This window comes from Lutra lutra, chromosome X, assembly GCF_902655055.1.
Source record: "Lutra lutra chromosome X, mLutLut1.2, whole genome shotgun sequence".
NCBI classification, from domain to species: Eukaryota; Metazoa; Chordata; class Mammalia; order Carnivora; family Mustelidae; genus Lutra; species Lutra lutra.
This window is the reverse complement of record NC_062296.1, coordinates 6,925,062-6,946,534: the sequence shown is the minus strand read 5'-3', so window position 1 is coordinate 6,946,534 and position 21,473 is coordinate 6,925,062.

Below are 21,473 nucleotides of genomic sequence, written 5' to 3'. Positions count from 1 at the left end.
AATAAAAAAGGAACCCAAACTTGAACCAAATATGCATAATTCAAGAATAATACCCAGTCCAAAACCCAAATATTCACTGAACAACAAGCCAAAATTCTAACTTAAAAAATGCTCAAGCATACAGGCAAATAATAACAGCACAAAATGTCATGCACACTGAATCAGAAACAAAAAACACTAATTAAAAAAGCAAAAACCAAAATTTAAAAACACATACACAGACTCTGTAAATAAAAGCAAAAGTATAAACAAAATAATTGCAAAAGCAAATAAGTAAACAAATAATAAAACCAGGTACCAAAGTCCAAATTTAGAGGTGTATAATTTTTCCTTCCCAGCCCTGAATTTTCTCCACTTTTTCCTAGAGTTCCTGTTGTTGAGAGGATCTTTTCCAATATTTTCCTCTGGGGGCACAGACCTCCATGGGTCCATCGTTTCCTTTAAAAACTGAAGCTGAGAGATGGTGGAAGTAGGTAAAAGAAATTCAAACATCCCAAACCTGTTACACTTTTAGAGCTAGGGAGATGAGTTTTACAAGAGTCTGTACAGACAGAGATGGTTGTATTGAATAAAATACATAACTGACTAAATCACTTGCCACACGGAGGAAGAATAAGGTGAGGGACATTTAACCTGGATGGGTCCAAGTCCCCAAACATTCAGACTGAAACTCTATTTAGTCAATAGACTAAAATGACTCAAAAGTCTCAAATCTACATCTATATATATTAATTAAACTGAAATAATCATAAAATATTTTTTAAAAAATTTCCAGTCAATAAGCACAAGAAAAGATTTTCAAGATCACTAGTCATTAGAAAATGCAAAAATAATTAAATAAATAATTAAAATTAAAAAACAAAACAAAGAAAATGCAAATGAAATCACAGTGAGATACCACTTCATACTCATTAGGATGTCTTTTATAAAAAACAAAAACAAACCAGAAAATAACAAGTGTTGACAGGATGTGGAGAAATCAGAACCTTTGTGCATTCCTAGTGGGACTCTAAAATGGTGGCACTGCTACGAAAAATAGTATGGCAGTCTTAAAAAAAAATGAAATTACCATATGACCCAGAAGTTCCAATCCTGTGTTTATATCCAAAGCAACTGAAAGCAGAAACTAGAACAGATATTTGTACACCCATATCATAACAGTATTGCTCACAATAGCCAAAAGATGGAAATAATTCAAGTGTCCATGGCAGATAAATGGATATATGGAGATATATATATATATATATATATATATATATATATATATAAATATATATAATAGAATATTCTGTCTTTAAAAGGAAGGAAATTCTGACACATGCTATAACAAGGATGATCCTGGAAAGTATTATGCTAAGTGAAATAAGCCAGAAACAAAAGGACAAATAATGTATGGTTTCATTTGTATGAAGTACCAATATAGGCAAATTCATAGATAGAAAGTAGAATAAAAGTACCAAGGGCTAGGGGTGAGGGGATAATGAAGAGTTGTTGTTTAATGCAAATAGAGCTTCACTTTGGAATGATTAAAAAATTGCAGAGATAGATAGTTATGTTGGATACACAACAATGTGAATATATTTAATGCCAACAGATTTTACACTTAAAAAGGGTTAAAAATTATGTTATATATACTAAAGCACAATTAAAAACTTCCCTTCCAAAAAATCCCAAATATATAATGCCCACAAAAATAAACACTTTGCCAGAAAACACATACCAAAATTAAAATAAGAAATAAAAAATCATACAACCTCAAAAAAAAGCACTCTAATTACACACATGTTGTTATGTTAGCAACTCTAGTAAATAAAATAGAGTGTTTTTCTTCCCATCTCATCCTCAACCTAAATTTCCTTGTTTGAGGTAGGCAGCAAATTTCCCTAAAAAGAAGCGGTCAATTCGACCTTCAGTGTAGATTAAAGGAGAGGAACATCAGGAAGCCCCCATTTCCCCCAAGTAGATATGTAAAATGTGCAAACTGATTCTCATACACTGCTCCAATCCCGAGGCTTTCAGACTTATAGAGTTCTCAATATCTCCCTTTCCCTCCTTCTCCCCTGCCACCCCCCCAACCTTACTGTCCCACACACTAGATAAAAAAGGGACATCAAAAATGGGATATAAAAACCAACTTAATATTTTGTCATATAAGGCTATCTGAGTACTGGTTTCTCCTTGCCCCTCTTCCTTTCACATATAGATGTGAGAGAGAAAATGACAAGAATAAAAGAGTCTAAATAGAGTAAAAGTTTTGGGAAATTTTGTATCATTTGGTAATGTCATATAATTTCCAAAAGTATGTCCAGAAAAATGGAAAGACTCCATAAAGAAAGAAGTAGCTTTGATCCCTGAGATTCAATAAAGTTTTGGTTTGGCTGTGAGGGAAACAGAAGCAGAAGAGAATTTGGGGAGCAAGAAAGGAAAGTTTTGAAAATAGTAAAGGGAATTGATGGATGAAAAAATATTAAGGGTTTGAGGGAAAAGGGAGAAAATTCAGTACTGCAGAGCGGAAAAGGACTGATAAGACAGCAATGAAGGCTATGTTCTTCTAGCCAGTCTCATTTCCATCTAGACAGGCCACTTTCAGACACAGGAATTTAAATCACTGAATAATCTATGTGGGTAGCTTCTTTCCTAAAATCTAAGTCTCTACATATTGCACTTTAGAGGGCACTTGAGAAAGTGCCCTGAGGCAGTCCAATATTGAAGTGGGGGGAAGGGTACCTAGACTCAAGAGAAAGCAGCTCTCTGAATGCTAATAAACACTTGCCAATTTTAGAGCCACCACCTATGTGTGTATGTTGTACATTTTCCAGTCAAGATGATGTTACAGGAAACAAATCTATCTTCCCACCTGAAATAATGAAAATAACTGCCAAAATAGGAAACAATATCTTACAAGTTACCAGAAATCAGGCATTGAAAGACAGTGATCCCTGAGACATGGGCAGCAAACCATAAATAGTATCTCTATATGCTAGCAATGAACAATTATAATTTAAACACTTAAATAATATCTCTATATGCTAGCAATGAACAATTACAATTTAAACACTTTACCATAATCTAGAACAAAAGTATTCACTTAGCTATAAATAAATAAAGACATATACTATTCTTACGTATTGGAAGAGTCAGTATTGTAATATGTCAAATCTTCCCACATGGACCCAGAAATTCAACACAATCCTAATCAAAATCTCCTTGGGAATTTTTGTAGCTATCAACAATTTGTTTCTAAAATGTATAGGAAAAACATAAGAACCAGAATAGCCAAATCAATTTTTAAAAATAAGTATAAAGTTAGAGGACTAACACTGTCTGATTTCAACACTTACTATATATAAATCTTCTGAAATCAATGAAGTATGGCATTAGTGAAAGTACAGGTAAATAGATCAATGGAATAGAATGGAGAGTTCCAAAACAGACCCATATAAATAAAATTAAAAGTTAATATGTTAATCAACTGGAGATATCACATATTTCTGGTGGTAGTACAAAATGGTACAGCCACTTTGAATGTTTGGCAGCGTCTTACAAACTTAAACATACATTTATATATGGCTCAGCAATCTCATTGCTAGATATTTACTCTAGAGAAATGAAAACTATGTTCACACAAGAAGCTATATTCAACTGTTTATAGTAGTTGTATTCTTATTTGCCCCAAATTGAAGGATACTAATTATCCTTCAAAGACGAATGGATTAAAAACACTGTGGTACATACCATGGAATACTACTTAGTAATTAAAAGGTACACACACAACCTCATGAATAGTAAGTGTATTATGCTAAGTGAAAAGAACAAAACATATAAATGCTACATTCTATATGATTTCAATTATATGAGATTATGGAAAAACAAAACTGCAGTGACAGAATGTGGATCAGTGGTTTCCAGGGTCCAAAGGGAAGTGAAGGAGATTGACTGAAAATGGACATGAAGGAATTTGAAGGCCTGACAAATTTTGGGCTGTTAGTTACCTTATTGAATATGTTTGTAAAAGCTCATTAAATTGTATGACTATGGTAAATTGTATAACTATGGTAAATTTTATATGTAAATTTTACTTATAGAAAGCTGATTTACAAAAACTTTTCACAGAAAAACAATGGCCCCCCAAAATAGGAATATTGCTCTTCATCCACCCAAATCCCAATGCCATTTCTTCTGCTTTCCCCCATCCTTATCTCTCTCAGTAACCTCAAAGTATTCATTTCACCAGCTTTATACATTTCAGGGACATCTGAGATTAACTGCCAAGAGAAACCATAAACAAAAACTCACAAGCAAACAACAATGACAAAAAACAATAAAAGGAATAAACTCAAACCCAGATATAAGTAAAAGAATCCTCAACACACATAAAGACAATTCCACAAATAGAAATGCAAAAACAAATAGACTCGGATAATCACACACAATCACAGAATAAACACAATTAAAATGACAAAAATTGCAAGATAAAATTTGTAAATTCTTAAATACACACACATACCACACAAATCAAATCATCAATGGCAAAGAATATAAAAAATCCAAACATAAATTCACACATACAAAGCCCTAAAAAACAAAACAACAAAAAACAAATATACAAACCAAAATATAAATGGACAACGAACAAATCAAATCCAAATAAGAATAAAATCCATAAATCAAAAATACAAAAAAATGAACAATACAGTGTACCCTCACAAACATAAGAGTTCCAAAACATATGAGCATGTGTACACATACACACATCCTCCCAAATATACCCAAAGTTTGAGAAAACTTTCAATTAGTCACTTTCACAGTCTAGCTCAAATCAGGAGTAGCTGAGACTCAGGGCAGGAAAAAAATGGAGCAAACACTGAACAGCAGACACATATGGTGCACTTGTAAACATATTAAGAGCAATTTCCATTCTCTTCATTGCAACCTAAATTTCCACCAAGGCTGAGGTAAAGACAAGCAGCTGTTGGGAAAAAGAGTAATATTGACAAAGATCAATGGCCAACTCAATGCTCTGTTGTAATTCAAAGCCCGAGGACATCTGGATACACTAATTTTCCAACACAGGAATGTATAACATACAAAGTGCTTCCCATGAATTGCTGCAGTTCTGAAATGGTCTCCACAACTGTGTTGCTTGCCATCTTTCACCTGTTTGTTTCTCTAGTAGTCTAGTCTCTCTTTGAAGAAGCTTGGTTAAGATGGACCCCATAAGAACAGAAAGAAAAGTCTATGCACCATGTCTTTTAGTTCCAAGGGTCTGAGAAGTAAAACCTCTTATCATTTCAATAATTGTTTATATTTCACATGAGACACAAAAAGTAATGAAAATAAAAATTTTTAAGAGACTAACTGAAAAGTTCTGGTCACCATCTGAACTGTTACTGAAACAGGGTTTTCAGACAAACTGAGTGTTACGCAAGGGAGAGTTGTGAAGGGGTAGGGTAACTGGGTAGTGGGTATTAAGGAGGGCATGTGGTGTGATGATCCCTGGGTGTTATACACAACTAATGAGTCATTGGACACTACAACAAAAACTTATGATGTACTAGATGCTGGCTAACTGAACATAATAAAAAATAATTTAAGAAATAAAGGATATTAAAGTAGGAAGAACTTCTAAGCTCCTAGGAAATGTGGCTTTAGTGCACAAAAGGAAATGGCAAAAGCGAAGGAGAGTGATGGACCCAATCCAAATCTTGTTCCAAGGTCTCAGGCCCCTTTTTGAACAAAGGTAGGTAAGTATTTGGAGAAATTGAATGGAAACTTTCCCCAAGGGCCCTCAGATCCTAGGTCTGGTCTTCCAGAGGCACTTATGAGTCTTCTGAGAGGATGGGGATTTGGCTAAAGTGAGTGCAACTGTGCACAGACAATCTACTTCTAGGGCCACCACATGTGGTTGTACATGTTGTGAATTACCACACTCAAAAAAGTGCCAATCATATTTTAGTATACCTGAATGGCACTTTTTCGAGTGGGGCACTGCACAAAGCTTGATTAAATGTGGCAGCCCTGCCCAAATGCTCCCCAGCCAGGTTAACCTTCATAATACCTGATGCTTCCAACCCTTGTGGGGCACCTAGGATTTATGCAAAACATCTAAGAAACACCTACCCCAATGCCCTCCTTCTTCCATCTCTCCCTGCATTAGTATCACCTCACCTGCTGCCTGCTTGATTTACAGGTTTTTAGGCTGAGAGAGAATGATCCTTTCTTCTTTTCTCCTGTCACTCAGATAAGATACAGCCTCATTGAATTGAGAAGCAAGACAGACGATTGTAGGTGAAGGGAGGGCAGAAGGAAATAAGATGAGACCAGAGAGGGAGACAAATCATAAGAGACTCTTAATTTCAGGAAACAAACTGAAGGTTGCTTGAGTGGAGGAGAGTGGGAAGGATGGGGTGGCTGGGTGATGGACATTGGGGAGGGTTTGTGCTATAGTGAGTGCTGTGAATTGTGTTGAGACTGATAAATCACAAACCTGTACCTCTGAAACAAATAAAGCATTATATGTTAATAAAAAATAATAAAATTAAAAAAATAAGATAGAGCCTCATTTGTGTTAATCTGTTAAATTTTAAGTCATTAGAAGTGATGCTTTACATACGATTTGTTGCCCTTCAAATTTGAAGTTCCCATCAACACCCTCCCCGCACAACCTTCTCCATCTCAGTCTTCATCCTCAAACTTGCAAGTGCCTTAGAGGAAGACAGAATTCTAAGATAGTCTCAAGATGAGTCCTTATGCACATGCCCTGCATACTCTTCTTGTGTGAGCAGAAATTTGAATTTCATAGGATATCTTTTCCATGATTATATTATGTTTATTAGCCAAATGGATGTTACAGATATAATTAAGGTCACCAATCTTTTGAATTTGATTTAATCAATAGGTAGATTATTCTGAGTAGATCTGACCTAATTAGGTAAGCTCTTTAAAAGAGGATACAATATCTCCTCACCGACCTCTCTCTGAACATGTTCATTATTAGGATATTCTGGGTGACTGGTATGGTTCACATAAGTAGGACTTGCTAATATGTTATCAATATCTTGAGCTTAAAAATATATGTTTGGATTATCACCACAGTGAAAATTTACATATAATTACTCCCTTTCCATCTCCTTTTTGATGAAATCATTAAAATGTGAGATGAAACAATCTAATGGGTTGTCTAAATGTTTTTCCCAGCCCTGTTGACAATGACTGGCCCCTTGGCTTATCAATATTTCCTCTAAAAATGTAATAACACCCACCTCAAAAAAGGTGGGCTAGAGACTAGAGAGAGAAGCCTTAAGAAAGCAAGTTGACATGTTTTGGACAGAGTCAAATGACAAGGAACAACAGAGGGTCTCTAAAAAGAGCCTCAGTTCTATAGCTGAAAGGAAGTGAATTTTGCCCACTTTGCCAATTTTTGAAAGAAAACCTTGAGCTTCAGATGAGATCACTACTCTGGTCAAGACCTTTATGTCAGTCTTGTTAGACCTGGAGCCAAGGATCCACTTAAACTGTGGATAGACTCTTGACCCACAGAAGCTATAGGATAATACATGTGTATTGTTTAAAGCTGTTAATTTGAAATAATATGTTATATGGCAGTTGAAAATTAATTCAACCTTATTTGGAATTCCAAATCTTAATGACAAAACCAAAAAATAAACAGAATACATGCATAAATAATCTCAAAGGAGACAAGGAGAGAGGCACTAATATTTGCAACAAAGAAAATAGAAATCTCTTTTCTCCTCTTACCCCAGAGAGGAAACAAAATGTAAAACTTACTTGGACTGAATTCCAAGAAAGAAAATAGCTTTAAAGCCTAGAATTGCCCTGTTCCTCCTCTCATCCTTAAAATTCTCAGCTTTTCATCAGAGGTCTGGTTGTAGAGAGGACCTTTTCCAAATTTTCCATTTTGAGAGACAGGCCTCCATGTGCATGTATCTTTCTGGCCTGGACAAACATCCTAAGATAAACACAGAACAAAGTAGGTAAATAGATTCCAAAACCAAAAAACATTCTTGGTTTAAAAGGATGAAAACCAGATTATAAAAAAGCTTGTAGATTAGGAAGTTGAAAAATTTGGAAAAATACCTAACTGTCTGTGTTATTCACAATGAGGAGAGAAAGTAAGTTGAACCGGATTTTAAACTTAAACTGGGTTTCCCCGAGTCATTTTTGGTCTCCAAGTTGACTCCTATTTGTGGTCAGAGCCTCTTCTCCTTCATTCCCATTAGGAATATAATCTGATGAAATAGAGACAAGAAACTTGCCCAACATCTATAGACTCTGAAGGTCTGAGAGAGCTGCCAGGCAGAGAATTTAACACCATTCTTTCCCACCCACCCCTACACAGCCCTTCTTTACATGTACATGAGTGATAACTTAGTCATTTAATTCACCAGGAAAAGGACTGAACACCTACCAAGAAAACAAAACAAAAGCTATGGATTTTTCTTTTTCTCTATCTCTATCTCTATCTATATCATCTCTATCTATATCATCTATATCTATATACATATTAGGAGGTTATGGTGGTTTCAGTAATTTATACCAATTTATATCTACCATTACCCATTGTAAAAGGAAAAGAGGCAGGAATAAAGGCAGGCTTCCCTCGTTAGGAAGCCAAGGAAAGGTGAATGTTTTCTGTTTGTTGAGACCTGGACTGCCAATACCTGAATGTCAGCCAAAAACAAGAATGTTATTCTAGTTTTAACCCATGTTAAAATTCACTAAAAGAGATGGGAGCATACCTCAACTTCAAATCTGGATCTGGTCAAAGGTACTGTCTAGTAAACCAACATAATTTAAGTATCTCAAAAACTCTTTTTGTTGTTATTTTGTTGAAAACCCTGACCAAAAGGATTTTAGTTTAAGTTCTATGTGAAATGTTCAAAAATTTCAACTTTCTCCTCTATCTAATTCCATCACACCCAATGACTCAATCCCAAGGAGAAGCTTGTAGACAAAACATAGTAAGACATCCTAGTGTCCTCATGTAAGGTTTGAAGGTCCTGGATGCAAATGCACCCCATTCTACTCTAGATCATTTCCTATTCAGATATGAGTATTTGTTTTTTCTCAGACCTCCTTCACCTTGTAATCTGGGCAATTATCCAAACTCTACATAAGAGACTGTACTTGCCTCAGATGTTCAATACATACTAGTGCTGGATTTAAAATCAAAGGACTTGAGGAGGGCCATATGTTGACTTAAAGCTGGAACACTGGAGAGTGACTGACTGGATGCAAATAATAGTTTTGTCTCTTGCCAGATGTGCGATCTTAAAGCAATTATTAAAATTCCTTTTCCTTTCTTTTCTCATTAGTAGAATAAAGGTAATTACACCAGCCCCTACTTTAGGGGGTTCTTGTAAATTTTATCTGAATTCATTTACAGTAACAGCTTAGAAATATTCCTGGCACATAGTAAGACTGAAGTGAAAGACATGAAGCATTGTGTAAATGTCTGTTTTTACCATGAATATTGTTGTAATCATTCTATCCCAGGTTAACATGTTTTCTTGGACAAGTCCTTCAGCTGTCTTTGATTCAGTTATCTGAAATGAGATATGAAGGTTGTTATGGACAAAATCCCATGGGAATATAAATGTAATAAAATGTGTGCATGACATCTATGCTGAAAGCAACAAAACACTGATGAAAGTAGCTGAAGAAGATATAAACAAATATAGATATACCATGTCCATGCCTTATAATAATTAAATATTATGAAAGTATTATTCAGAGCAATAGTCTACCATATGTCCTCAATGCCCTTGCTGAGTATGACAAACTATAAGAAGTACTGCCTTCTGAAACTGAGAAGTTTCTACAGTTGGTCACATAGACTACTACGTAGGTCAAAATGACTATAGCATAACTAGCCGCAAATACTCATGGTAATAGGGGACTCACTTATCTGCTGCTTGCTATAAAACATGCTAATCCACTGTACCTGTGTTCCTCAGATGCAGCAACAGCCAAATGATGCATAGCCTACATGTGGTCTATGGTATCACCTAATAGTACTCAGGGACAAAAGAAAATGGAGCAACCATACCGATGCTTCTGCTATTTGCCATGCTATGAGAAATGAACTTCTATCCATTGTGCATTTTTGTCACATAGGGAGTTGTAATCTGGTTATTTTTTGCTCTTCTATATGAGTTTGGGGCTTTCCTTATACAGGTATTAGTTCTCCCTTAATCCACTGACCAATTCAATACAATCCCAGTCAAAAATCACAGTAGGATTATATTGTAAATATCTACATGCTAATTCTAAAACTTATTTTATGATATAGGGGAGTTAGAACAGCCAAAAAAATTCCAAAAAACAGAAAGAATTCCAAAGACACACACTACCTAATTTCAAGACCTATATCAGTATTCAGGATAGTATTTTACTGACAAAAGGATAAACAGACACATAGAGAAAAAAATAGTCCCCCCAAAAAACTGACAGAAATATAGTCAACTGATTTTCAATAAAGATGGAAGGACAATTAAATGAAAAAAGACTGGCCTTTAACAAATAGTCTTGAAACATTGGTAACAACACAGATTTCCTTTACTTGTGACTGGAATGTTATACATGTTTATGGCATTATGATGATAATTTCATAGGTATATAATTATTTCCGAACTCACCAAGTTGTATATATTAAATATGTGCAGTTTTTGTATGTCAACCATACCTCAATAGAGTGGTCTAAAAATAACCATTAAAAAAAAACAAACAAAAAGTCTGTCAATACTAAGTGCTTATGAGGATTTGGGCAACTTGATATCTGGTACATTTTTCCCAGAAACCCAAAATGGTAGTCATTCTGGAAAACAGTTTTTATTCAGTTTCTCATAAATTTGAACATATACTTTCCATATGACTCAACAATCCCACTCTTAGCTATTTACATAGGTAAAATGAAACTTATATTCACACATATATCTATATACTAAGGCATAAGGCACCTATATTCATAAGCATCAACAAGTGGTAACAACCCAGATTTCCTTTACCTGTGACTGGAATGTTAGTCAGAAAAAAACAAAACTATATATATACATATATAGTTTTTTTTTGTATACACACACACACACACATATATACACACACATACACATATATATGTAGAGAAAAGATATATAAAGATATATATAAAGAAAAAATATAAATCTCCACACAAAAATATTGATAAAACTCAAATGTATTTTTTAAGATACAGGAGCCAGACCCAAGAGCTACATACTATATGATTACATTTCTATGACATTCTGGAAATTACAAAACATAAGAACGGAAAATAGAGCAGTAGTTTCCAAGGGTTAGGTTACGTGGAGGTTGGCTACAAGGAACATGAGAGATTTTGGAGGTAATGGCACTCTTGCATCATGACCCTGGTGGTAGATACAAAACTAAGGGAATTTTTAAAAACCTATTGAACTCTACACCATAAAGGAGTGTTTTAATGTATGTTATATTTTAAAACTCATATTTCTAAGGATCAGTGTCCTAAGAGTAAAAATTTGTCTCTGTGACATTGTGGAAGACAGGGAGAGCCTTGGGGCATGCATCTATTTCATATACCAGTTGCTTTGAAAAACAAACAATACAACAGCAATCAACCAATCAGTAATTCAAAATTAAAATAAGAAACCACATTAAAAAACACATTTTGGGGGCGCCTGGGTGGCTCAGCGGGTTAAGCCGCTGCCTTCGGCTCAGGTCATGATCTCAGGGTCCTGGGATCGAGCCCCGCATCGGGCTCTCTGCTCGGCAGGGAGCCTGCTTCCTCCTCCCTCTCTGCCTGCTTGTGATCTCTCTCTGTCAAATAAATAAATAAAAAATCTTTAAAAAAAAAAAACACATTTTGTATCCAATCCCCATGCATTAAACATCCAAAGCAATATAATTTTCCTCAAAAACATGCATGAAAAGTAAATCAAATGACCAAAAATGGGGGAAAAAAATCAGATGACAATGCACTGTGCCTAGTAGACAGGTAGAGGAGGCATAAAGGCAAAAGACAAGAGAAGGCAATATCCCTTCTCTTCGTAACTACAATTTTCCAAAGCATTGAAATAGGGTATACATACAACTTATTAATACACACAAAGTGCTGTTCTGATTAAACTTCTTCATCAGAATCAAAGGAGGGAGGCATATTTTCATCTCCCTTTGTACAATATAAGAATGCAAAATTAGTGTCTTATTCCTCAGATGTTTCTCCAGTCCACAAGATGGCATCTAGCCATATGGTTCTTATCATCCCCAAACCCCTGCTTTCAAGAAAACTAAATAATACATAATTTTTAAAATAAATAAAATAATATTGAAGAATAAAATTGTCTGGGTACCTATGCATAATCCCTAATAAATTGATGATGTATAGCAGATTTAAACTTATTTTCATAAGAAGAAGCATCTAGGCCTCTGAAGAAATAAAAGCTTCAATACCTGAGATAAAAAGGACTTTGAGCTTCAGAGGTGTAGGTATCTGAGAAGCAGGAGGGAATCTATCACTGTCTAAAGGACAAGACTTGAGAGGCTGGAAAGATGGTAGAGCAAAAGGATTTAAGCTCATTTCATCCCATGAATACAACTATATAACACATCAGTGTAAAAAAAAAACAGAAAACAATTGGACAACTGGCAGAACAAATTGCAACTAAAGGTAGAGAAGAGACCACATCAAAGAGTATAGGGAAGGCAGAGATGTGGGGGAGGGAGCAAAACAGACTACAGCTGTCCATGGGTGGGAGAGGGCTGTGGGCATAGAGAGGGGAGAGAAAAAGACTACCATATCAGGGAGCCTGCATGGGAAAGACTAATCCCAATAACATTTGGCTTTGAAAACAAGAAGGGCCAAATTCGTGAGATCTTACAACCAGAGGAACTTAAAGCCTGGAATTTTAAAAATCAACATGCTCTGTTCTGGGAGGGCCTGGAAGGCAATAGGAAGCTGAGTACCCACCCTTAAAGAGATAGCACAACAAGCATCTCACAGAGATATAGCATAGAATCAGCAGTTTGAAAAATGTCTGGGTCATATGGAAAATTATTTACTCATGTTGGAGTATGTCCCAGAAGATTCCAGGAACAAAGGAGCTGGAAGGCACCATCTCCCTCCCCTGGCCCCAGCATAAATACAAAGCCACCTGTGGGAACCAGCACACTATAGACACTCCTTATCTAACTTGCTTACGCCAAGCCCTACCCCCTGCATCTTGGGGAATCCACCCTTTCCTGTCACACTTGCCTCAGTCCCCTCCCTGTGGGTTTCCTCTCCCAGAAGACTGACACAAACCTTGCCAACAATGAATCTCCCAACCAGAACACTTTGTGGGGGGATTCAGTCCCAGGGTTGGCAGTGGGCCCTGCAGTAGCTGAGGTATATCTTGTTAAAATTGCATGCCCCACTCAGGCAGCCCTGGACCATGAAGTTGGGCCTACAGTTCTCATTTCACAAGAGGACCAACATGCGCCTTGTTAAAACTGTGTGCCCCATCCCAGCCAGGGACCAAACACTGCCCCTAACAGACAAACAGAACCTCTACAGAAGACTGGGCTGAAGAAAAAAAAAATGGCAAGGACATAACAGCAGTGCACATGTAACACATATAGGAGACACCCCTGAAATGCCAGATTCTGGGGAACAGGGGACACCGCACTGCAGGGCAGTACAGGACCTCTTCTTCATAAGGCTATTACTTTTAAGAGCAGGAGAGAAATCTGACTTTCCTAACACACAGAAACAGACACAGAAATTTAGACAAAATGAGGAGACAGAGGAATAGGTCCCAAATGAAAGGACAATACAAAACCACAGCAAGAGATATAAGCAAAATGGATATAAGTAATATGTCTAATAGAGTATTTAAAGTAGTTATCATGGAGATAATAACTAGATCTGAGAAAAGAGTGGAGGACATCAGTGTGACCATTAAGAGAGTGATAAAAAAGAACCAATCAGAGATAAAGAAGAAATGGATAAATTCCTAAAAACATATAATCTATTAACCTAAATGAGAAGAAATAGAAAATTTGAACAGACCAATTATCAGCAATGAAATGGAATCAGAAATAATAATAATAATAATAGTAATAATAATAAAAACTCCCAACAAACAAAAGTCCAGAACAAGACAAACTCACAGATGAATTCTACCAAATACTTAAGGAAGAGTTAGTACCTATTCTTCTCTAATTATTCCAAAAAACAAAAGGAAAACTTCCAAACTCATTCTATGATGTCAGCATTACCCTGATACCAAAACCAAATAGAGACGTCACAAAAAAGAGAACTAGAGGCCAACATCCTTGATGAACATAGATGGAAAAAATCCTCAACAAAATACTAGCAAACTGAATGCAACAATATATTTAAAAAATCATTCACTACCATCAGCTGGGGTTTATTCCTGGGATGCAAGGGTGGTTCAATATTCACAAATCAATGTGATACATCACATCAGTAAGAGAAAGGATAAGAACCATGCAATCAATACAATAGACTCAGAAAAAGCATTTAACAAAGTAAAACATCCATTCATGATAAAATCTTCAACAAAGTAGGTTTAGAGGGAACATACCTCAACATAATGAAGGCTATTTATGAAAAGCCCATAGCTAACATCATACTCAATGGGGAAAAACTGAGAACTTTTTTCCTAAGGTCAGGAATAAGACAAAGATGTCTTTTCTCACTACTTTTATTCAATATAGTACTGGAAGTCCTAGCCACAGAAATTAGACAACAAAAAGAAATATAAGTAATCCAAATTGGTAAGGAAGAAACAAACCTTGCACTATCTGCAGATAACATAATAAAATATACTGAAAACCTGAAAGACTCCACCAAAAAACTACTAGAACTGAGAAGTGAACTCAATAAATTTGCAGGATATAAAATCAAAGTACAGAAATCTGTTGCATTTCTATACATCAATAATGAAGTGGCAGAAAGAAAAATAAAAAACAATCCAATTTATAATTGCACCAAAAATATAGCATGCCTAGGGATTAACCAAAGAGTTGAAAGACCTATACTCTGAAAACGATTAAACGTGGATGAAAGAAATTGAAGATGACACAAAGAAATGGAAAAACATTCCATGCTCATGGCTTGGAAGAACAGATATTCTTAAGATGTTGATACTAACTAAACCAATTTACAGATTTAATGAAATCTCTATCAAAATACCAACAGCATTTTTCACAGAACAAGAACAAATAATCCTAAAATTTGTATGGAACCATGAAATTCCCTGAATAGCTAAAGCAATCTTGAAAAAAGAAAAACAAATCTGGAGGTATCACAATTCAAGACTTCAAGTTATACTGCAATGCTATAGTACTCAAAACAGTATGGTTCTGGCATAAAAAATAGACACATAGATCAATGGAACAGAATAGAAAGCCCAGAAATAAACCCATAATTATATAGTCAATCTTTGACAAAGCAGGAAAGCGTATCCAATTGGAAAAAGATGGTTGCTTGAGCAAAGCATGCTGGGAAAGCTGAACAGCAATATGCAAAAGAATGAAACCGCACTGCCGTCTTATAGTAAACACAAAAATAAACAAAATTTATTAAACACCTAAATGAGAGACCTGAAACCATAAAAATCCTAGAAGAGAGCACGGGCAGTAATGTCTTTGATATTGGTCATAACAACATCTTTCTAGATCTGTCTTCTGAGGCAAGGGGAAAAAAAGCAAACAAAGTATGGAGCTACATCAAAATAAAAAGCTTCTGTACAGCAAAGGAAACAATAACAAAATTAAAAGGCAATCTACAGAATGGGAGAAGATATTTGCAAATGGCATATGATAATTGGATTAGTATCCAAAAAATATAAAGAACTCATAAAACTCAACATCAAAAAAACCCCACATAATCCAATTAAAAATGGGCAGAAGACATGAACAGACATTTCTCTAAAGAAGACATACAGATGGGCAACAGACACATGAAAAGATGCTCAACATCACACATCATCAGAAAATAGCAAATCAAAACTACAGTGAGATATCACCTCACACCTGTCAAAATGGGTAAAATCAAAAACGGAAGAAAAAATAGGTGTTGGTGAGGATGTGGAGAAAAAGGAACTCCTGTGCATTGTTGCTGAAAATGCAAACCGCTATAGCCACTATGGAAGACAGTACGGACATTCCTCAAATTTAAACACAGAACTACCCTATGATCCAGGAATTACAATACTGGGTATTTACCCAAACATATAAAAACTCTAATTCAAAGGGATATATGCACCCCTATGTTTATAGCAGTATTATTTACAATTGCCAAGATATGGAAGCAGCCCACATGTCCATTCATGAATGCATAAAGAAGATGTGAGATATATATCTATATCTATATCTATATCTATATATAGATATATACACATATATATGTAGATATATATCTCACATCTTCTTTATGCATTGTGATGGAATATTATTTAGCCATAAAACAGAATGAAATCTTGCTATTTGTAACAGCATATGGATGGATCTGGAGAGTATAATGTTAAGCAAAATAAGCCAGTCAGAGAAAGACAAATACCATATGATTTCACTCATATGTGGAATTCAAGAAACAAAACAAGTGAACAAAGGAAGAAAAGAGAAGAGAGATAAACCAAGAAACAGAATCTTAACTATAAAGAACAAAGAGATGATTACCACAGGGGAGGTGGGTCAGGGGATGGCTGAAAGAGTTGAAGGGGATAAGAATATGCTTATCTTCATAAACACCAAGTAATGCATGGAACTGTTCAATCAGTATATTGTACACCTGAAATTAATAGAACACTGTATCTTAATTACACTGAATTTTTTTAAGTGTAATCAGTGGCCTGAATTTTTAACACCAGGAAAAAAAAAAGACTTGAAAATGGGAAGGGAAGCTGATAGTTGAGAACATTTTTATCATATTTGGGGTTTTGGATTGGATATACCTTCTGACAAAAAGGAAAAATACAGATAGAGTGGAACACCACGAAAGCATTGGAAGTCTTATTCTCAGTTACCAAGTAACTTTGGTAAAATGAATATGAATCAAATAGGAAACTCAATGGGAAGCTTTTTTCTAGGGCCTTCAGTTCCTATGACTTGCCTCTGAGAATTAATCGAGAGAATTTCCTGAACTAGTCTCACACAGGGGAGGGTGTTAGGGGAAATGCTATACTCTAGGATAAGCATCACTCTATAAGCAACTAAATACCCTCAATGCACCCACTGCGGCATCACATGATGCATGTGTCATATGTTATTCCACTCACAGAGGTGTCAATCACATCTAATTACACATGATTGCCACTCTCTGGAGTAGAGTACCACACAAAGAATGCCTAATGATGTCAGTCCACCCTAATCACCCATTCTTGCTCCTTTTGAAAATCCTTCAGTGTTTTCAGGCTGTCAGTGGCCACTGGCAGTTGTACAAAGGACTTCAGCAGTGGAATTGCTGGATCATATTAATTCTATTTTTAAATTTTGAGGAAGCTCCATACTGTTTCTCTAGAAGCTGTACCAATTTACATTCCCACCAACAGTGTATAAGATTTTCTTTTTCTCCACAACCTTGTCAACACTAGTTTCTTGTGTTTTTGATTTTAGCCTTTCCGACAGGTATGAGGGGTATCTCATTGTGATTTGATTTGTATTTCTCTGGTGATGAGTGATGCTGAGCATCTTTTCATGTGTTTCTTAGCTGTCTATACATCTTCTTTGGAAAAATGTCTATTTAGGTCTTCTGCCAATTTGTAATTGGATTATTTGGGTTTTTTTTTTCAGTATTGAATGGCATATGTTTTTTGTATATTTTGGATATTAACCCCTTATTGGACGTATCATTTGCAAATATCTTTTCCCATTCAGTAAGTTGCCTTTTTGTTTTGTTGGTAGCTGGAAAAGAAAAACAACTCATTGCATACAAGGTATCCTTACAGGATTCAAGAGCTAAGTGAAATAAGTCTGTTAGTGAAAGACAAATATCATACAGTTTCACCCTTATATGGAATTTAAGAAACAAAGCAAATGGGGGTGCCTGGGTGGCCTAGTGGGTTAAGCTTCTGCCTTCAGCTCAGGTCATGATCTCAGGGTCCTGGGATGGAGCCCTGAGCCCTGGGAGCCCTGAGCCCTGGGTCTGGCTTTCCGCTCAGTGGGGAGCCGGCTTCCCGCGCCCTCTGCCTGCCTCTCTGCCTACTTGTGATCTCTCTCTGTCAAATAAATAAATACAATCTTAAAAAAAGAAAAAGAAACAAAGCAAATGAATAAAGCAAAGAAAGAGAGACAAACAAAAAAAAATCAAACTCTTAAATAGGACAATCTGACGGTTGCCAAAGGGTAGGTGGGTTGGGGAGGGATGAAATCAATAAAGGGGATTAAGAGTACACTTATCTTCATGAGCTTTGAGAAATGTAGAGAATTGCTGAATCATTATACTATACTTTTGAAACTAATATGACACTCTATGTTAATTATACTTGAATAAAATAAATTTTAAAAGGTAAAGTATAGCAAAAAAGAGGTAGAAAATATTTTTTCAAAATAGGAAAATCTGGTTTTTAAATGTATAATAAGGATGCCTGTCTGGCTCAGGTAGTAGAGCATGCAACTCTTGATCCTCAGGGTCATGAGTTCAAGCCCCATGCTGGGTATAGAGCTTACTTAAAAAAAAGTAAATATACAATAACAGGTTCTCAACAGTAGATTATAAGTAGCAAGAAAGAAAAAGAGTCCATGAACTTGAACACTGATAGTGCATATAAGAAAAAGAGAGTAAAATGGATGAATAAAAATGATCAGAGCCTTAAGAAAAGTGGGACACCAGAAAGTAAGTACACAAAATATGCACTATGGGATAACTAGCAGGAAAGGAGAGAGAAAAAGGATGAACAAATGTAGTGTTTTTGAAAATTAAAATGTCCTAAATTTGTTGAAAAAACTTACACATACAATAAATGCAACAAACTCCAAATAGGATAAATACAAAGAAGTCCATAGCAACAGGCATTATATTCAGCCTGTTGCTGCCAAAGAAAAAAAGAGAATCTTGATAGCTGGAAAAGAAAAACAACTCATTGCCTACAAGGGATCCTTACAAGATCTAAGAGCTAACTATTCATCAGAAACCATGGAGGCCAGAAAGCAGTGGGAAGATATATTCAAAGTGCTTAAACAAAATGATAGTCCTACAAGAATCATATTTCTAAGACTAAAGCCTTTACATACGGCATTAAAAGGACTCATGAAACAAAAAATGATAAATTGTACTTTATGAAAACTGAAATTGTTTGCTCTGAACAACACACTGTTAAGAGAATAAAAAAAACATAGACTGAGATATATGTGCAAATCATGTTTCCATCTAAGGTGTTGTATTCAGAATCTATAAAACTCTTAAATGTCATTAAAAATAAATTAAAAAATGTAATAAAACTTGGAATGTAAATGGCAAATATGAAAATTAAGAGAGTCAACATTTGTATTCAATATAAAGAGACAAATTGAAACCACAACAAAAATCTACACAAATATTAAAGAAACAAAACTACACAAATATTATAATGGCTAAAAACAACACCAGACCAAAGCTGTCAATACCCCAGGTACTGGTGAGAATATGGGTAACTGTAAATTTGACACATTTTTTTATGGCACCACAAAATGTTAAAGGAGTTCTGGCAAAAAGAGACTTTTTTTTTGGAGTGCCTGGGTGGCTCAGCGGTTTAAAGCCTCTGCCTTTGGCTCAGGTCATGATCCCAGGGTCCTGAGATCCAGCCCTGCGTGGGCCTCTCTGCTCAGTGGGGAGCCTGCTTCCCCCCTCTCTCTGCCTGCCTCTCTGCCTACTTGTGATCACTCTCTGTCAAATAAATAAATAAAATCTTTTTAAAAAGAGATATTTTTTTTCTTATTAATTTAAAATTTATCTTTACTTGCCACAAGTCACACAAATTCCACTCCTACCTGTTTGCACAAGTAACATGAAACTTGTGTTTATACACAGATAACTGAACACGATGTTCAGGGTAAAAGGAATTGCTATAAATGGCCTTCAGTAATGTAGTGGTGAGGTTGTGAGGGGAGAGGAAGTGTTCTATAGTCTTATCATGGGTTTTTGCCTTTAGTAAGCATATGCGTCTGGACTGTGAGCTTCATAAGTTTTTCCTTTGGTTTCTTTCTCCTCTCTTAGGTTAAGGTGGCTAGAGTTCCTGGAGTTGTTCTTTCCCTTCCCCAGATCAGTTATGCTCTGATAATATCTTAGCAGATTAGGCTCTGGTTAACTAGTTTCTTTTGAGGACAGGCTTTTTTTTTTTTTTTAAAGAGATTTTATTTACTTGACAGAGAGAAAGATCACACGTAGGCAGAGAGGCAGGCAGAGAGAGAGGGGGAAGCAGGCTCCCCACTGAGCAGAGAGCCCGACGTGGGACTCGATCCCAGGACCCCGAGATCATGACCTGAGCCAAAGGCAGCGGCTTAACTCACTGAGCCACCCAGGTGCCCCGAGGACAGGCTTTTTAAAGAAAAGTAGAGTATTCTGAGTTATTTTGAAGTAGTTTCTTTTCCTACCCCCTGCCAGAAGGCCAAGGGGGATATTTTTCTGATACTTATTGTGGGTACCTCGTCAATCTTGTGAAGGTAAATCTTACAAAACTGTGGGCCTCCCATGACTTGGGTCCCCCTGAAGTTTTTAATTCTCAGAGTTGTCCACACTAAGCCTGCAGAAACTCATCAAGTTCAGGTTTTCCTACCTTGGCGCTAGCTCCCACAGTGGTTTCCACTTCCGAGTCTCCAGTTCAGTAATCTGAGACTCCCTGTATTTGCTTGTTCATCTGTCCAATCTTGGGTGCAGTTGTTTTCTCTGTGTCCTCTCCTCTCTTTCAAATTCAAGAAGAATTGTTGATTTTTCTGTCTGTTCAGCTTTTTACTTGTTGTAGGGATGTAGTGACAAATTCTGAGCTCCTTACTTGCAGAATCAGAAATTGCAGTTGACACTTCTAGATATTTACACAAGTAAAAATGATTCTTGTGCTCACATTCACATCTGTGTACAAATATATAGAGTAGCTTTATACATAATTGCTAACAACTAGAAAAAACTCAGATTTCCATCACCTGTGCCTGGTACCCTGCTCAGTAATAAAAAAGAACTAGACTATTGGTCTATCCATTCTCTGTCTCATTCCATCTCCCTTTACCCTCTTCTCTTTCCTCACCAGATTAAGAAAGGACAACAAAAGGAAAGTAAAAGAAAAACTAAGGATACACAAAATTTTTTAAAAAAGTGACAGAAAAAGTATATCAAAGAACACAAGTTCCTCAGTATGATGCACAAACCCTAATAAATTGGTGAAGAAGAGCTGATAGATGAGTACAATTTAACAGATATGTTCATTGGGATAGAGAATAAGATCTACAAAAAGAATACTGTTCAGGCAAAATAGAACAACATA